The following is a 14,723-nucleotide window of genomic DNA, read 5'->3' as shown; positions in this document are numbered from 1 at the left end:
GGTGTAAGTGATTTCATAGAGTGCAGGACGGTGCGGAAGCAGGCCCATTATATCATGACTTTAAAAAAATCTTCAAAAATGCTTTATAAGGGCTTCTCTGCTCCCTTGTTGATATCTATATGTAACCCTTCTGCCAGGTGGAGCCGGCAGCAACCAGGGCTGGGTTCAGTATCTACAGTACAACACAGAATTGGCTTGAGCCCCCACCCAGTAACCTGGGAAAATTACACACCACCCCTGGGCACCTCTGAGAGGCAGTACTTCCCCACTCACAAGCACAGAGTCTGAGTGTAGAAAAGAAACTTTTAATGAAAGGAGGGAAGTCACCTGAAATTAATTAGGGAAAATGCCACAAGCCAAATTCATAAACATTAAACTGTGAGCAGGACGCCCACCCCAGAGTGCATGGGGTGGTGCCTTCCACCTCATGTTCTTGAGTTCTACAACCCGCCAGCCACAGCTCCTCTCCACCGGCCGCCCTGCCAGCCACAGTTCCTCTCTGCGGGCTGCCCCACCAGCTGCTGCTCCTCACCACCTGGCCATCCCTCCAGTCACTGTCCCTCGCCACCTGGCTGCCCTGCCGGCCACTGCCAACTGCTCACCACTTTCACCAGCTGCCTGTCAGTTATCTTCTGCTGCCACCTGCTCTCCCCTGTGACCTCTGCACATCAGTCTCTTCGTGATTTTTAGCTCTCAGCAGGCTGGGCAGAAACACTGCCCCTCCATAAATGATTTCAGCTCTTATTGAGTACTTGAAATAACAAAAGGCTCCTAATGAAGCCTATTGAGGTCTATCTTTGAACAGTGGGAAAGAACAGGTTAAACCAGGCCGGAGACCCTGAGGGAGAGGCCACACCAGCTGGCTGGGACACCTGTCCCCACCCCTCTGACTTTCACAGGGGTCTGGCATTCGAGCCCCTGGCTTAGTGAGTTCCTTTCAGTTGAGGGTGACCCTGCACAGTTCTGCTCTCCTTTAATCATACAATGAAGGTAACATTGATAACATTTCACTACCCCTGCATTCAGTACTAAAGGGATTTGTAACCCAACACCAGCCAAAGCTTATCACTTGGAGCTACACGGCTCTTGTCTGCTAGATACCTACACAGAGTAGGTGTGTTCATGTAAATACAGTTTGCTCCTGAACTCTCTTCCCCCTCTGTCATAGGACAGTTCATTTAGACCCTGCTCACATATAAAAGCCATTTCACTTAGTCTCCCCCTTGTCTGGGTCCTTATCACCATAGTATATGAGTGCCACACAATCACTAAAGGATTTGAACCTCTCAACAGCACTGTGGGGTATGGAAATATTTGCCCCAGTTTATACATGGGGAATTAAGGCCTGGAGTAAAGTAAGTGACTTGTCCAGGGTCATGCAAGACATGTGTGGCTAAATCAGCTCATGCACTCCACATCAATGTCTTAGCCACTAATCCACCCTTCCTACTGCTTGCTACGTGACTATCCCCTGTGAAACTAACACAGGAACAAGTGAAACATGGAGTCTGATTTCATTTACTCTAGGGCCCCTTTGCACCACTCTGGCAGCATAAGGAGCCTCTGAGTGGGGATAAATCTGCAAGGAGACTTAGGGTAAATGAAGACTCAGGGTCCAGGTGAGTTCAAATGAACAAAGTAAACTGAAACGTGGAGAAAAATGAATCTGTACATTAGCTTCTTTCAGTTTTAGTGAATACAGTTGTTACTTGTAGCAAAACTGTGTGCAAAGCATTCATTGGTGTACGCAGTGTTATAGTCCTGTCAGTCCCAAAACATTAGAGAGACAAGGTGAGTGAGGCAATATCTTTTGCTGGACCAACTTCTGTTGATGAGAGCAAGAGAAGCTTTCCAGCTACACAAAGCTAGAAGAAGAGCTCTGTGTAGTTCGAAAGCTTGTCTCTCTCACTAACAGAAGTTGGTCCAAATAAAGACATTACCTCCCCCACCTTGTCTCTGCAAAGCATTCAGGCAGAAATACTATTTTCAAATTGACAGTGTTTCTTTGCATTTAATATTCACATTAAAAATGAAAATATCTTCCAGATAGGTAGGTTGAAACATGTGGCAGGAACTTGCAGCATTTACAGAAGCAGAGGCAGTGGTAATTTCCAACATAGGATAGGATAGAATCATAGAATCATAGAATCTCAGGGTTGGAAGGGACCTCAGGAGGTCATCTAGTCCAACCCCCTGCTCAAAGCAGGACCGATCCCCAATTAAATCATCCCAGCCAGGGCTTTGTCAAGCCTGACCTTAAAAACTTCTAGGGAAGGAGATTCCACCACCTCCCTAGGTAACGCATTCCAGTGCTTCACCACCCTCCTAGTGAAAAAGTTTTTCCTAATATCCAACCTAAATCTCCCCCACTGCAACTTGAGACCATTACTCCTTGTTCTGTCATCTGCTACCACTGAGAACAGTCTAGAGCCATCCTCTTTGGAACCCCCTTTCAGATAGTTGAAAGCAGCTATCAAATCCCCCCTCATTCACATGAGGATGCACATGTCTATGCCTTGGGGAGAGTTAAACATTCACCACCACAAGGGGCTGTATAGTAGAAGGTAGGCTTGTGTGTATCTCAGATAGAGGTGCAATTTTCAGAGGCACTCAGCACTGGCCTAACTCCCACTGAAGTCAACTTCCACTGACATGAATGGGAACAGAGCTGAGCCAGTGCTCTGAAAATGCCATCCTCTGTGATTCGTTGCAGAACACATATGTGCTGTGATGTACTGATCAGCTAGATGGCAGTCTGTCTTTGGGAAGCTTTTTCAGGAACTACTGAGCTTGTTTGCTTCATCTTGCAATCACATATCAGTCCCTATCAGCTGATATGAGCTTTGGTTTCCATCTGGCACGAGGTCCATCCTGGCTTTCAGCCAGGCCCTGCTTATTTTTCTCCATGTAAATAACACCATCAGTGATGGCACATGTGTCCTGCCCCACCACCTTTGTGCAGGTGAGGTGCAGATTGGTTTCCCCACTTCAGCTGCAGTTTTGGAGACATGTTCTAAATTACAGCTTGTTTAGGCTGGTCCTTAGTGTAGGAAGAGCAGGAAATGTCCTAAAAGTGAATTCAGAAAAGATTAAACTCCACTGAACTTTACTTCATTGCCTGGTTGATCAACACTTCCAGGTCACATTTAAAGCCAGGCTGCCTGGATGGCTAAAAACGTTCTGCTTGGCCAGCTCTGCAGATCAACTGAATGTTAAATAGTCATTTTGTTCATTAGAAGCATATAGCAGGAATGAAGTCAGTGGTGTCTGCCCAAGATGACAAGGTGTTGATTTGTGTGTATTTTGCTGGTTGACTAAGATAATTCCTTTTTCTCATCCTGTCCACTGGGCAAATTCAGCACCTTCAAATTGTGCAGAAACTCCCTATATCTCCTAATTATATCTATACATGTGTGACGGGTTCCTCCCAGGGTACCACTTGGAACTAGGGTACCACTGAGACCGCCTGACCCACCACCCTGGGCTCCCTTTCACCCTGTGGTGCTGTGATAAGTTGCCAAGCTCTCCAAGCTTGCTCTTTCACCAGCATACACACAGATAGGGACACACCCAGCTGCAGCTTCACATAGATGCTGAGATCAGCTGTGCATGGGAAGGCTCAGCTAAGGCACCTCCCAGTTGCTAAGGCATGCACCTCCTTCTGGAGTGTAAACCCAAAGTTATAATGTCTTGTGTTGCACAGGCAACTGTACAGTGTAAGCTCATAAAATTTGCCCCCTCCCTCAATGTGGAGAGAGAGATATGCAACAGCTTTCTGCCCCAAGTTATAATTTCCACGCACACTGGTTTTAGACAAAAACCAAAACAAGTTTATTAACTATAAAAGGTAGATTTTAAGTGATTATAAGTGATAGCAAACAGATCAAAGCAGATTATTTTAGTAAATAAACAAAACCGCAAACTGAGTTTAACACACTAGATAGGTAGGATATGAATTAGCAAAGTCTCACCGGTGAGTGATAAACAGGCTGGCAGATTCTTAAGGCACAAGTTGCCTTGACTTTATACAGGCTAAAAATCCTTCTAGCGTGGGACCATCACTTCCCCCAGTTCAGTCCTTGCCCCTCAGGTGTTTCCAGGTGTGTTGTTGCAGGGAGAGTGAGATCCCATCATCATGTCATTGTTCCCCTTTTATATCTTCTTCCCACTTACTGAAAAGCTCTTTTGCTGTGACCTGGGTCAAACAGTTCCCATTGTGTAGTGCTATCTCCAAGAGGTTTCTATTGCACACAGTTCCTGGGGTATACTTGTGCTTGTGTGCATTTCCTCCATAAGCCATTAACATTGTTTGGCCTTTTTACTGTTGTACCTGAAAGGCTGCTTGTGGGTGTTTTCAACCTCACAACATGTTTCCGTAACACACACATAGCCAAACTTCATAAGTTCACATACGATGGTAGCACATACAATACCATGAGATATTACTGTCTAGCAGATCAAGACTTTTAGACTGATACCTCACAAGGCCTACTTTGTACAAAACATATCCTAATTACATGACAGTGGTGAATATTGGGGTGCCAGGGTGTCACAACATGATCAACATCTTTCTCTCATGCTTTGCTTAGCTCCCAGTGAAGTTTCCAATGGATTTTAAAATAGTGATTGCTCACTAAGATCTAGCCCTCTGCAGGGCCACTCCTCTTACCTGCTGTCCAAGCATGAAAGCTCTGCTGGAGTGCATGGATCTTTCTGGGCATCTGTGGAGTCAGTCGAAAATCTTCACTCACAGTCACATTTCTCCTTTGATGCAACACAGCTGTTTTGAATTTTCTTTTAAGCAGAAAATATGAGACAATATGATTCCTCCTTAGATTTCAGGTCTAGATTTAGGAGCGGGGAGGGGACGGGAAATTAAGTCTGTCTCTTTTGAACATAACACCAATAGTGTACAGCACTTTGGGAGTGAAACTAAATGAAGTAGGGCATTAGATAAATAGGGTGCACCCGCTGAATGTCACGAGAATCTAATCTGAATTCCTTCTTGGGCTCCACATTTAGGGAGCGATCCTTCAAAGTGCTGAGCACTCTGGACCCAATGCCGCAAAACATGTAAGCACGTGGGCAGTCCCATTGCAGCCAAGCAGACTGCTCCTGTGATTAGAATTAAGCACCTGATTATATGCTTTGCTGGACTGGGGAAAGTGTACTCAGCACTTTGCAGGGCTGAGCCCTTAAATCCTGGAGCTGAACAAATGGTTCACAGTGGAGTTTATTCACCCAGTGCTGCTTCTTTATCTGCTCACCGAGTATCCACTAACAGGTTGCAGTTTCCTGAGATTCATTCATTATTCACATATATTTGGTAAATGTCTATTCAAAATGCTCACTCTTTGGACTAATCATGAATATTCAAAGTGAGTGCTGTGTTGTTTACTAGGTCAGTCACATGGTATTGCTGCAGTTCGCTGATTGGTTAAGGGAATACTCACTTGTAGTGGAAATGCTCTTCCTGATTTCAAATTTGGTTTCCATGAACACTGGTGCATGTGACTTTGAAATTCATTTTCAGCAAACATCTTTGCCAGTAAAAATCTCTCAACTGCCTGTGGAAAGCAAAAAGGGAAGTGAGCCTGAAATTCCTTTTAAAATTCAAGCACACGGTCACAGAAAATGTTTTGCTTTGTTCACCCGCTTCCTCCTTAACTCACCCTAGAATGTCTGATATCAAAAATCACAGCTGGGATACTGCTGCAATAGCTAGGCACAGCATATCAACGAAAGGGTTTCAGCTTGCATCCGGCCCAGGTCAACAGGATCTGGATCTCATTGCCATCTGGTGGATGTTCAGTGACCTATGTCAAAGGAATTGCATAGTTAATATTGGGTTGTGTGTATGTGAGTAATTAAGTTAGTTAATATATTTCATTTCTTTCTTTGATGGGATTAGCACCTTTAGTAGATAAAGGAGATGCAGACTACCTTCATTTTAGTAAAAACCATTGTGGAATCATTTTCAAAGCTCCACGTACCAGTAAAACGAGATTATTGCCCTTTGCATTTTGTGTGCACCACAGTCCTGTAAGAGGGCATGCAAAGCCGGGTAATTGTATTTCCATGTGGATAGCTATGCATGCAGTTAGCAAAGGTGCAGGCACAAACATCTATTTGTGTAACCCACACACCTCCTGCGTGTGGTGTTCTCTCCCATCTAGTGGCACCGAGACCACTTAGAGAGAGAGAGAGAGATTAATGAGTATGCTCTACAGCCTAGCTAACAGTCCTACGGTTTTTGGCTCAGGTAGTCAAGGCTCATGCATTTAGCTCCCAAGGTCCCAGGTCTGATCCCACACAATGATGACCGGAGTCTGTCGGTGTTACATTTGCATGGACAGATAACTATTATTTATTATTGTTTTTATTGCTATAGCACTAGAAAGTGCTGGGCACTGTACAAGATAGTCTCAAACCAGCATAATTTTTCCAAACTAACCTGTGAGAATTCTTTGACCATGTCAGTAGAGGAGTGGATAAAGGAGATCTCACTGACATAGTTTATTTAGATTTTCCAAAGGCCCTCAACAAGGTCCCTCACAAAAAGTGACTAAAGAAGCTAAGCAGTCATGAGTGAGAGGCAAAGTGTCGTCACAGATCAAAAACTGGCTAAGAGACAGAAAACCAAGAGTAGAATTAAACAGTAAATTTTCATCATGGCAACAGGTTAACAGCAGGTTCCTTAAAGTTCTGTAGTAGATTCAGTGTTGTTCGATAGGCCCAGTGTTGTTCAGTGTATTTATTAATGGTCTGGAACGGGGATTGAGCAGTGATGTAGCAAACTTTGCAAATGAAACAAACTTATTTAGTTTAATCATGACCAGAGAGGAAAGTGAGGAATGTCACAGAGACCTAACCAAGCTAGGTGAAAGGGTAACAGGATGGCAAATGGAGTTCAATGTCAACAAATGCAAATAATGCACATCGGAGGGGAAAATGTAAACTGTTTGTACACCTGACAGGGTTCTAAATTATCCATGTCAATTTAGGAAAGGTACCTTGGCTTCACAGTAGACAGTTCAATTGAGACCTTTGTTCAGTGTGCACCTGTGGTCAAAATAGCAAACAAAATGTTAGGATGTATAAGGAATAGGATAACTGGTGGAAGTTTGGAGAAGAGTGGCGAGAATGATCAAGGACCTGGAAAAACTCTCCTGTGAAGAAAAATTTAAAAAACTGGGACTGTTTACATTAGAAAGTAGACAAATAAGTGGGGACATAAAAATGTATATTAAATAATGAATGGTTTAGAGAAGGGTGATCAGGAACTTCTGTTCTTCCCTGTCTCCTAACTCAAAAACAAGGGGATGTTCACAGAAATGAAAAGTTGTCAAATTCAGAACCACTAAAAACAATACTCTTTCACACCACACATAATAGATATGTGGAACTCACTGCCACATGATATCACAAGACAGAAATTTAGCACGATTCAAAAAGGGGTTGTGTGTTCATGTGGATAACAAGAACATCCAGCAATGTCAGTTATTGCTATAAAAAACAGGAAGAGGTTTCAGGCCTTATACCAATCTCTAGGGATTAGGAGGACACCTATGTGGGGAGCAGCTTACCCCACATCTGCTACTGCCAGGATTCTTGCATCACCTTCTGAAGCATCTGATGCTGGCCATTGTCAGAGATAGATGCTGGTTTAGGTGGGTCTAATCCAGAGGGACGTTGCCTATGTTTTGCAGTCGCATCCTGTTAGTCCACATTTTGCAATGCTCACCTGTTTCATAGGCCTTTAAGTACATGGTCTGATAGTGTTCCACGTGGCATTATTATTGAGAAATGGGAGAAATACGGATTGGATGACACTATTATAACATGGATTCCCACCTGGCTAAAAAAACCTGAACACGGAGAACCAAATTCAGTGCTGGTGTAAGCTTGTGAAGCTATATTGACTGCAGTGAAGTTGGATCTTTTTACGCCAGGGCTGAGTGGAGCTCAGTGTTATATTGGGAGGTGGGTGTCAAATGGGATATCACAGGGCCCAGTCCTGTTCATCATTTCCACTGCTGAAGCACAGAATCGATAGTGATGCTGGGCTGTGAAGGTGGGAAGATACTTAATCACAGATACTTTGGAGCATAGGATTAAAATACAGCCCAGTCTTGACTAACTGGAGAAATGGGGTTGGGATTGTTAAATTGCAGACTCTGTTAAAATGGTTCACTTAGGAAGGAAGAGGAAAAAGCCCAAGCATTGAATGGTGGCACCCTGGCTAGAGATGACTGGGACCACAAAAGGGATCCAGACTCAAATGTTCACAAGCACAGATTCTGAACAAAGTTTTTTTTTTCCTGTAAAATTGGAATTTCCAGTGGGACTGAAATTCCAAGTTTGATTCCAGCTGTCGTGTAAATATAACAGACATGGTATCATTGGAACACGCACACTATACTGAGGTTGTTTCCATTATTACTAGCATTAGATGTGACTGATAAATGTCACAGGTGGACCCGACGCTGCACAGTCTGTTAAAGAAATGACAGGGTCACTGCCCCAGAGAGGTTACAGCCTGAGGCCCCAATCCAATCAGGTCCTGAGCCTTGAAGTGCTGTACCTTGAAGTGCTGAGTCCGCAGTTGGGGTCAGGGACAAGGAAAGATCAAGATATTGGTGGAACAGCAACGTGACAATGGGGTGGGTAAGGTGAGGAGAGCGCTATGCATGGGCGATGGGGTAAATAAATATTTTCTGTTGTTGAGGCTGAGCAGAGGGCACCCTGGAGCCTTTCTGTTCCATGTGCCCTCAGGGTGAACACCACTGACTAAAAATGAGCTCCTGTTTAGGAAAGCAAAATACTCTGCCTTTTTGTAGCACAAGCAGGATATTAAAGTTCTGGGAATGTATCTTTTTTTAGATACAGGGCCAGATTTTTAGCTAGTGTTAATCAAACCAAGTTCCAGTGAATCTACACTACTTTACACTAGCTGAGGCTCTCGCTCAGAGTGTGTTGTGCATACTCAGAGGAGGCTGTTCTGAAATAGCCTGGGCTCTTGCAATACATGAATAAGGAATTCTACATGACGCTATTCTAGAAATCCCAGGAGAGCTTCAGAAATCAGTAAAGAGTCTTCATTGTGCAGGTTATTTATCTTTTTTGTGAGTTAATCGCACCAGAATATTTATTGTGAGACAGGAAGAGAGATCTGCTCCCCAGAGCTTTCTGCTGTGGCATTCAGCATCTTATATGAGTAAGCAGAATCACTGCAAAGCAAACAGATGCAGGGTCAGGTAGGGCACACTATAGCCTGGGAGCCTTAGAACAAAAGGCTCTTTGCGTTCCCAATAAATTGGTCTCATAGGAATTTTGCTTTGAAATTATAATTGACACAGAGGAAAAAAGTGTTCCATAGACTTTGGACTCATTAAAACACTCTGTCATTCACCAATGGCTTATTTCTGGCACCTAATCAAAAGAAATTAAATTATCTATCTAACTAACTTAATTTAATGCTGGCTGTGATGTATAGACTAAAAAGTACAAAGTGCTGGGTGTAGAGAATGGAGGGGGTTTGTTACCTAATGTCTCTGTTTGTCTGCCCCACTCATTAAGCACCCCACATGAATTGAAAAACCCTTCCATGCTCAGGAACAATTATGTTGATTCTTATCTTTTTTAACATCACAGTTTATTGGGATTTTTTAATATTTAAAAAAAAAACATTTTTGCCAGCAGATGGAAAACCGTCTAAGTCATAAAAATTAGATGGGGGAGTTTCTCAGGCTTTTGGGGATGAAAAGAAAACAGCCTAATTTACAGGCCCAGATACCCAGATAAATAGAATCTTGGGTGCAAAACTGCATGCTTGTTTGTTTGACCAGTTAGCAAACCCAGTGTAGCAAAACACTTTAAGTATGTTCCCAGTTTAGCAAAGCATTTCTATTCAAGAAAGCATCTGAGCATGTCCTTCATTTTAAGAATGTGATTCATTCCTACTGAAGTCAGCTGGACTTCAGCACATGCTGAAAGTTACGCATATGCTTAAGGGCTGCACTGGATCAGGGCCTTAGTGTGACTTCATGCACAATCCTGTGGGTGCAAAGGACCTGTTAGCACAGCATTGTACACAAAAATCAGGTGTACAAATGTGTGCACATATCTATGTGCATAATTTTAGGCCACGGTGAAATCCAAGGTTTGGGCCAAGTCCCGAAACTGGACTAATGTGGGTGGATCTTTACACTCATGCAAAGTCCCATGGAGGTTGGGCTCATGGCCTTTGTTTCTTGTTGAGGTGAAGCTGAGCTGATTCTTTGACTTTCTTGAGTTAAACTGTGAATTAGGAATAGTGGTGGGTCAAAAGGGTGCATCTCTGACATGCTCAGGAATCCTAGAGCAATTGCATTTTGTAAAAACAACTGGGGTAATTGTCGTGAAAGACGCACCACATCTTTGTTACTCTTGGCTGGTGTTTTGGAATCTGATCTTCTACCTCCGTTGTTGGCTGCAGTCTCTTTCTTTCATTCAGCAAGCTTTGATCTCGGGTTTGTCACCCTGAATGAGACTCAAAAACTCAATAAATATGAATAACGTGGAAACAGCTGGTTGAGCTCTAGGCATCGAGGACCCAAATCAATAAGCATGATTTCCTCTCCTTTAATTTTCCTGAAATCCAGTTCTTCAAGACACTTTAATGTGAGCTTGGTTCTATTCAAGATGCTGTTCAAGGAAGAAATAATACCTCCTACTTGAATCAATCCCAAGAAAACTCACAAGACCCTTTCCATAATGACCTTTGGATTGGGTGGGTTATAGCCTTTTGGGATAAATAATGCCAAATCAAACTTGTCCAGAATCATAACATGATCGCACAATTCAGTTGTCCTTCTCATTTTTGATGGGTGGATAAAATACCTTTAGGGTTTTCGGTCACCCTGGTAATTAGCTGGTTTGCAAATGTTGTGCTTGGGCTGGAAACATTTTCATGATAATTTTTCAAGGCTGGATTGTTCTGAGGTCGAAATCTTAGTACTGTGATTTTATCACAGGGAAATACGGGAGAGATGTCTAAGCCCCACCGGTTATACCAGGAATACATTGCAGGCATAAACATTGCAGACAAAATTATTTCTGGGTACAAATTTGTCTCCTCAAAGTTGGAAGCAAAATCAAGCCCTACCAAGTGTTTCTCTTCATTACTATATTGATTTCTGAGATACCACTATGACTTTACTTGGCAACATGTGGCTAGCTAGGAATAGATCTCCAGTCCCCACTGATTGCCATATACTGGGGTCCGATCCTGCTGCACTGAAGTCAATGGAGGTTTTGCCATTGACTTCAGTGAGTGGAGGACATGATCCTAGTCTCAAGAAAAATATGAGCTCTCTTTGAACATCGCGGGAGGAATTGACCACGTGCAAATGTTACTGCAGTTCTAGGGCCCTTGATCTCTAAAAGCTATGCAGCACTGCAGAGAAGTCAGATCATAACTCTCTTTGTGCAGATATCTCTTTTGGAATTATTACACCATCGGCCAAGTCACTGCTACACTCTTCACCCATAATCAGCCGTCTGCTACCACTGTAACTTTGTAAGGCAGCAGACTTAGAAAATCAGAAGGATACATCTAAAAGTGGCTGTACTTTGAATGCTCATATGCAAGTGCAGTATGCAAACACACAGGTAGATGAACATTCATGCCCACCTGTAGACACATATTCACACACATACTGATGAACACACATACACTCATGGAAACTCATGTATGCGCATACACATGCCTGTGAGCTCACGTCTACCTATCTAGTTACACACATGTACAGCCCCATCACCTTTTTGAAAGGCCTCTAGAGAGGATACACTGCTAGTTACTTGGCCCCACAGATCCCCAGCATTCCACTGAACTGTGACCTTTGTTAGTCAGTGTCTCTTTACACACTTGAATGAGTTAAAAGTCATGCCCCAGTATCACATGCCCTGTGATGCATTCTGTTTGTAGGGGCTATGCATTATGAGTCACTCACCACTCAGTCAGCAACAGGTGTCCAGTGTGAAAAAAACCAATGCTTGTGCCCCACAACTGATTCACGACTCATGCACAAGCTAGCTATTGGTACACAATTTCCAATGACACCAATGGGCGTTATGAGCATGTAGTGCGAGGGAAGAAGGAGGGAGCTAGTCAAAAAGGCGTTAGCTTTCTGCAGTATGTTGGATTTCTGACATAGGACTGCATCGGGTCTCTTGCCATCACTTGTTAGATCTGCAATGGTATGAAGGACCATTTCTGATCTCTTTTTTGTGGTGCTTATTAAAAGCCTCATGCAAGGAGCTACAGTTCCGAAATGCACATGCAAATCAGCCGAGTACTAAGGGACCCCAATAGCAGTGTTCCCCTGGAGAGCCCAGGACAAAGGCCTGGTTTGAGGTTTAACTCTTCTAAAAAGCAGGTTGCCTGCTTAACATTAATCCACAAGGCCATGGGTGTGAATGTGAACCCAGGTCAATAAATAGAAAATGACCATTTAAAATAAAAATATAGAAATCTCAGAAGGGTTTCCCCTCCCCCCTCAATCCCATTTGTGCTGGAAAGCAGCATGGCTCCATAAGCATCTAGAAACAGGATGACAATACCAAGCTAGCAAATCTTAAATTAGAGGGGTGAGGGACAGCTACTCAGATGGCCGTTATTCTCTTCAAACCTGGAAAACATAATGTGTTTATTCCAGCAAACTGGGGGAAATTAGATAGATGTGCTTAATTGCTAACAAATGTTTCCAGACAGCAAAGAGGTGAGAGGTTGAGTAATTAGCCAGGTTCTGATAGCTGGGTAGCCAATAAATTGTCAGAATCCTTAATATTCCTGCACAATTTTTGTTGCTGTTAAGTGGGTGAAGCAAAGACCTTGAAATTACAGGGGCGCCATCATCGCCCCACCTCCCACACTCCCTGGGAACACTCACAGCTGCTTTAAACAATTTCATAGTTCAGACGCCAGCATCAATGGTCCCTCGCTGCTTTAATTACCACCTGCGATCCAGGGAGTGCCTTCGGAATGAAGGGGTTGGAGGGAGCATGGCAAGGTTATTCTGCCCCCTTGACATTTTATTTGCTCAGAGATGAGGGTGGGAGGCAGACAGCCCATGCACCTGGAGGATCTTAGAACCCTTTCAAGCACCTGTACAACAAGCTTATCTCCTCGCTTTGCCATCTGCAGTAATTGAATGTGAAATTACCCCAACTCTTGAGAGGATTCTTGAATTTAATGAGTCCCATCCCAATCCCTTTCCTTCTCTCAGAGTAGGTGTCATAAATATAAAGGGAAGGGTAAACACCTTTAAAATCCCTCCTGGCCAGAGGAAAAACCCTTTCACCTGTAAAGGGTTAAGAAGCTAGGATAACCTCTCTGGCACCTGACCAAAATGACCAATGAGGAGACAAGATACTTTCAAAGCTGGAGTGGGGGGGAGAAACAAAGGCTCTCTCTGTCTGTTTGATGCTTTTGCCGGGAACAGAACAGGAATGGAATCTTAGAACTTAGTAAGTCATCCAGCTAGATATGCGTTAGATTCTGTTTTGTTTAAATGGCTGATAAAATAAGCTGTGCTGAATGGAATGGATATTCCTGCTTTTGTATCTTTTTGTAACTTAAGGTTTTGCCTAGAGGGATTCTCTATGTTTTGAATCTGATTACCCTGTAAGGTATTTACCATCCTGATTTTACAGAGGTGATTCTTTTATTTTTTTCTTCAGTTAAAATTCTTCTTTTAAGAACCTGAAAAAAAAAGAAAAAAGAATCACCTCTGTAAAATCAGGGTGGTAAATACCTTACAGGAGAATCAGATTCAAAACAGAGAATCCCTCTAGGCAAAACCTTAAGTTACAAAAAGACACAAAAGCAGGAATATCCATTCTATTCAGTACAGCTTATTTTATCAGCCATTTAAACAAAACAGAATCTAACGCACATCTAGCTAGATGACTTACTAAGTTCTAAGATTCCATTCCTGTTTTGTTCCTGGCAAAAGCATCACATAGACAGAGCGAACCTTTGTTTCTCCCCACCTCCAGCTTTGAAAGTAGCTTGTCTTCTCATTGGTCATTTTGGTCAGGTGCCAGCGAGGTCATCCTAGCTTCTTAACCCTTTACAGGTGAAAGGGTTTTTCCTCTGGCCAGGAGGGATTTTAAAGGTGTTTACCCTTCCCTTTATATTTATGACAGTAGGGTTTGTCTCGGCAGAAGAAGCTCCTTGTCTTGTTTGGTCTGGGAGAGGGGCACTCTCCTGCTTCATGCAGAGTGCTCCAGGAGTTCCCAAGGGGCAGACCCATGCACTCCTGAAAAGCTGCCTGCATAATGAGAGGCAGTGGCAATCGGCTTCTTCCACAGCTGCATCCCAGAGCACCTGAGTGGAAATCCGGGGGCATGCACAGGGCAGTGAGGGCGTTTGCCACTGGGTGACCTCAGTTAACGCAGCAAGGAATTTCTGTTATTGCTGGTGAACCGGATAATGTTTTGCATTTATATCACACCACTCATGATCCCAAAACCGTGTGCTCACAGATGGGAACCTTTGCGCTACCAAAATGCAGATGCCTTTGCAGAGGTGCTGGAACTAGGGGTGCTGGGGGTGCTGCTGCACCCCCTGGCTTGAAGTGGTTTCACTTATATACCGGGTTTACAGTTTGGTTCAATGGCTCCAAGCACTCCCACTACACAAATTGTTCCATCACCCTGGCACCTTCGGGAGGATGGCA

At 43.5% G+C, this 14,723-nt stretch overlaps 1 protein-coding gene across 5 annotated transcripts in view; it reads left to right on the top strand.

Annotated features, from left to right (window-relative positions):
• The window catches only part of RALY (RALY heterogeneous nuclear ribonucleoprotein), a 282,704-nt gene that overhangs the window by 149,340 nt on the left and 118,641 nt on the right, over positions 1-14,723 (top strand). The window lies entirely within an intron of this gene.

This window comes from Chelonia mydas, chromosome 13 (assembly GCF_015237465.2).
Source record: "Chelonia mydas isolate rCheMyd1 chromosome 13, rCheMyd1.pri.v2, whole genome shotgun sequence".
Classification (NCBI taxonomy): domain Eukaryota; kingdom Metazoa; phylum Chordata; order Testudines; family Cheloniidae; genus Chelonia; species Chelonia mydas.
This window is presented reverse-complemented; position numbering and strand designations above follow the sequence as displayed.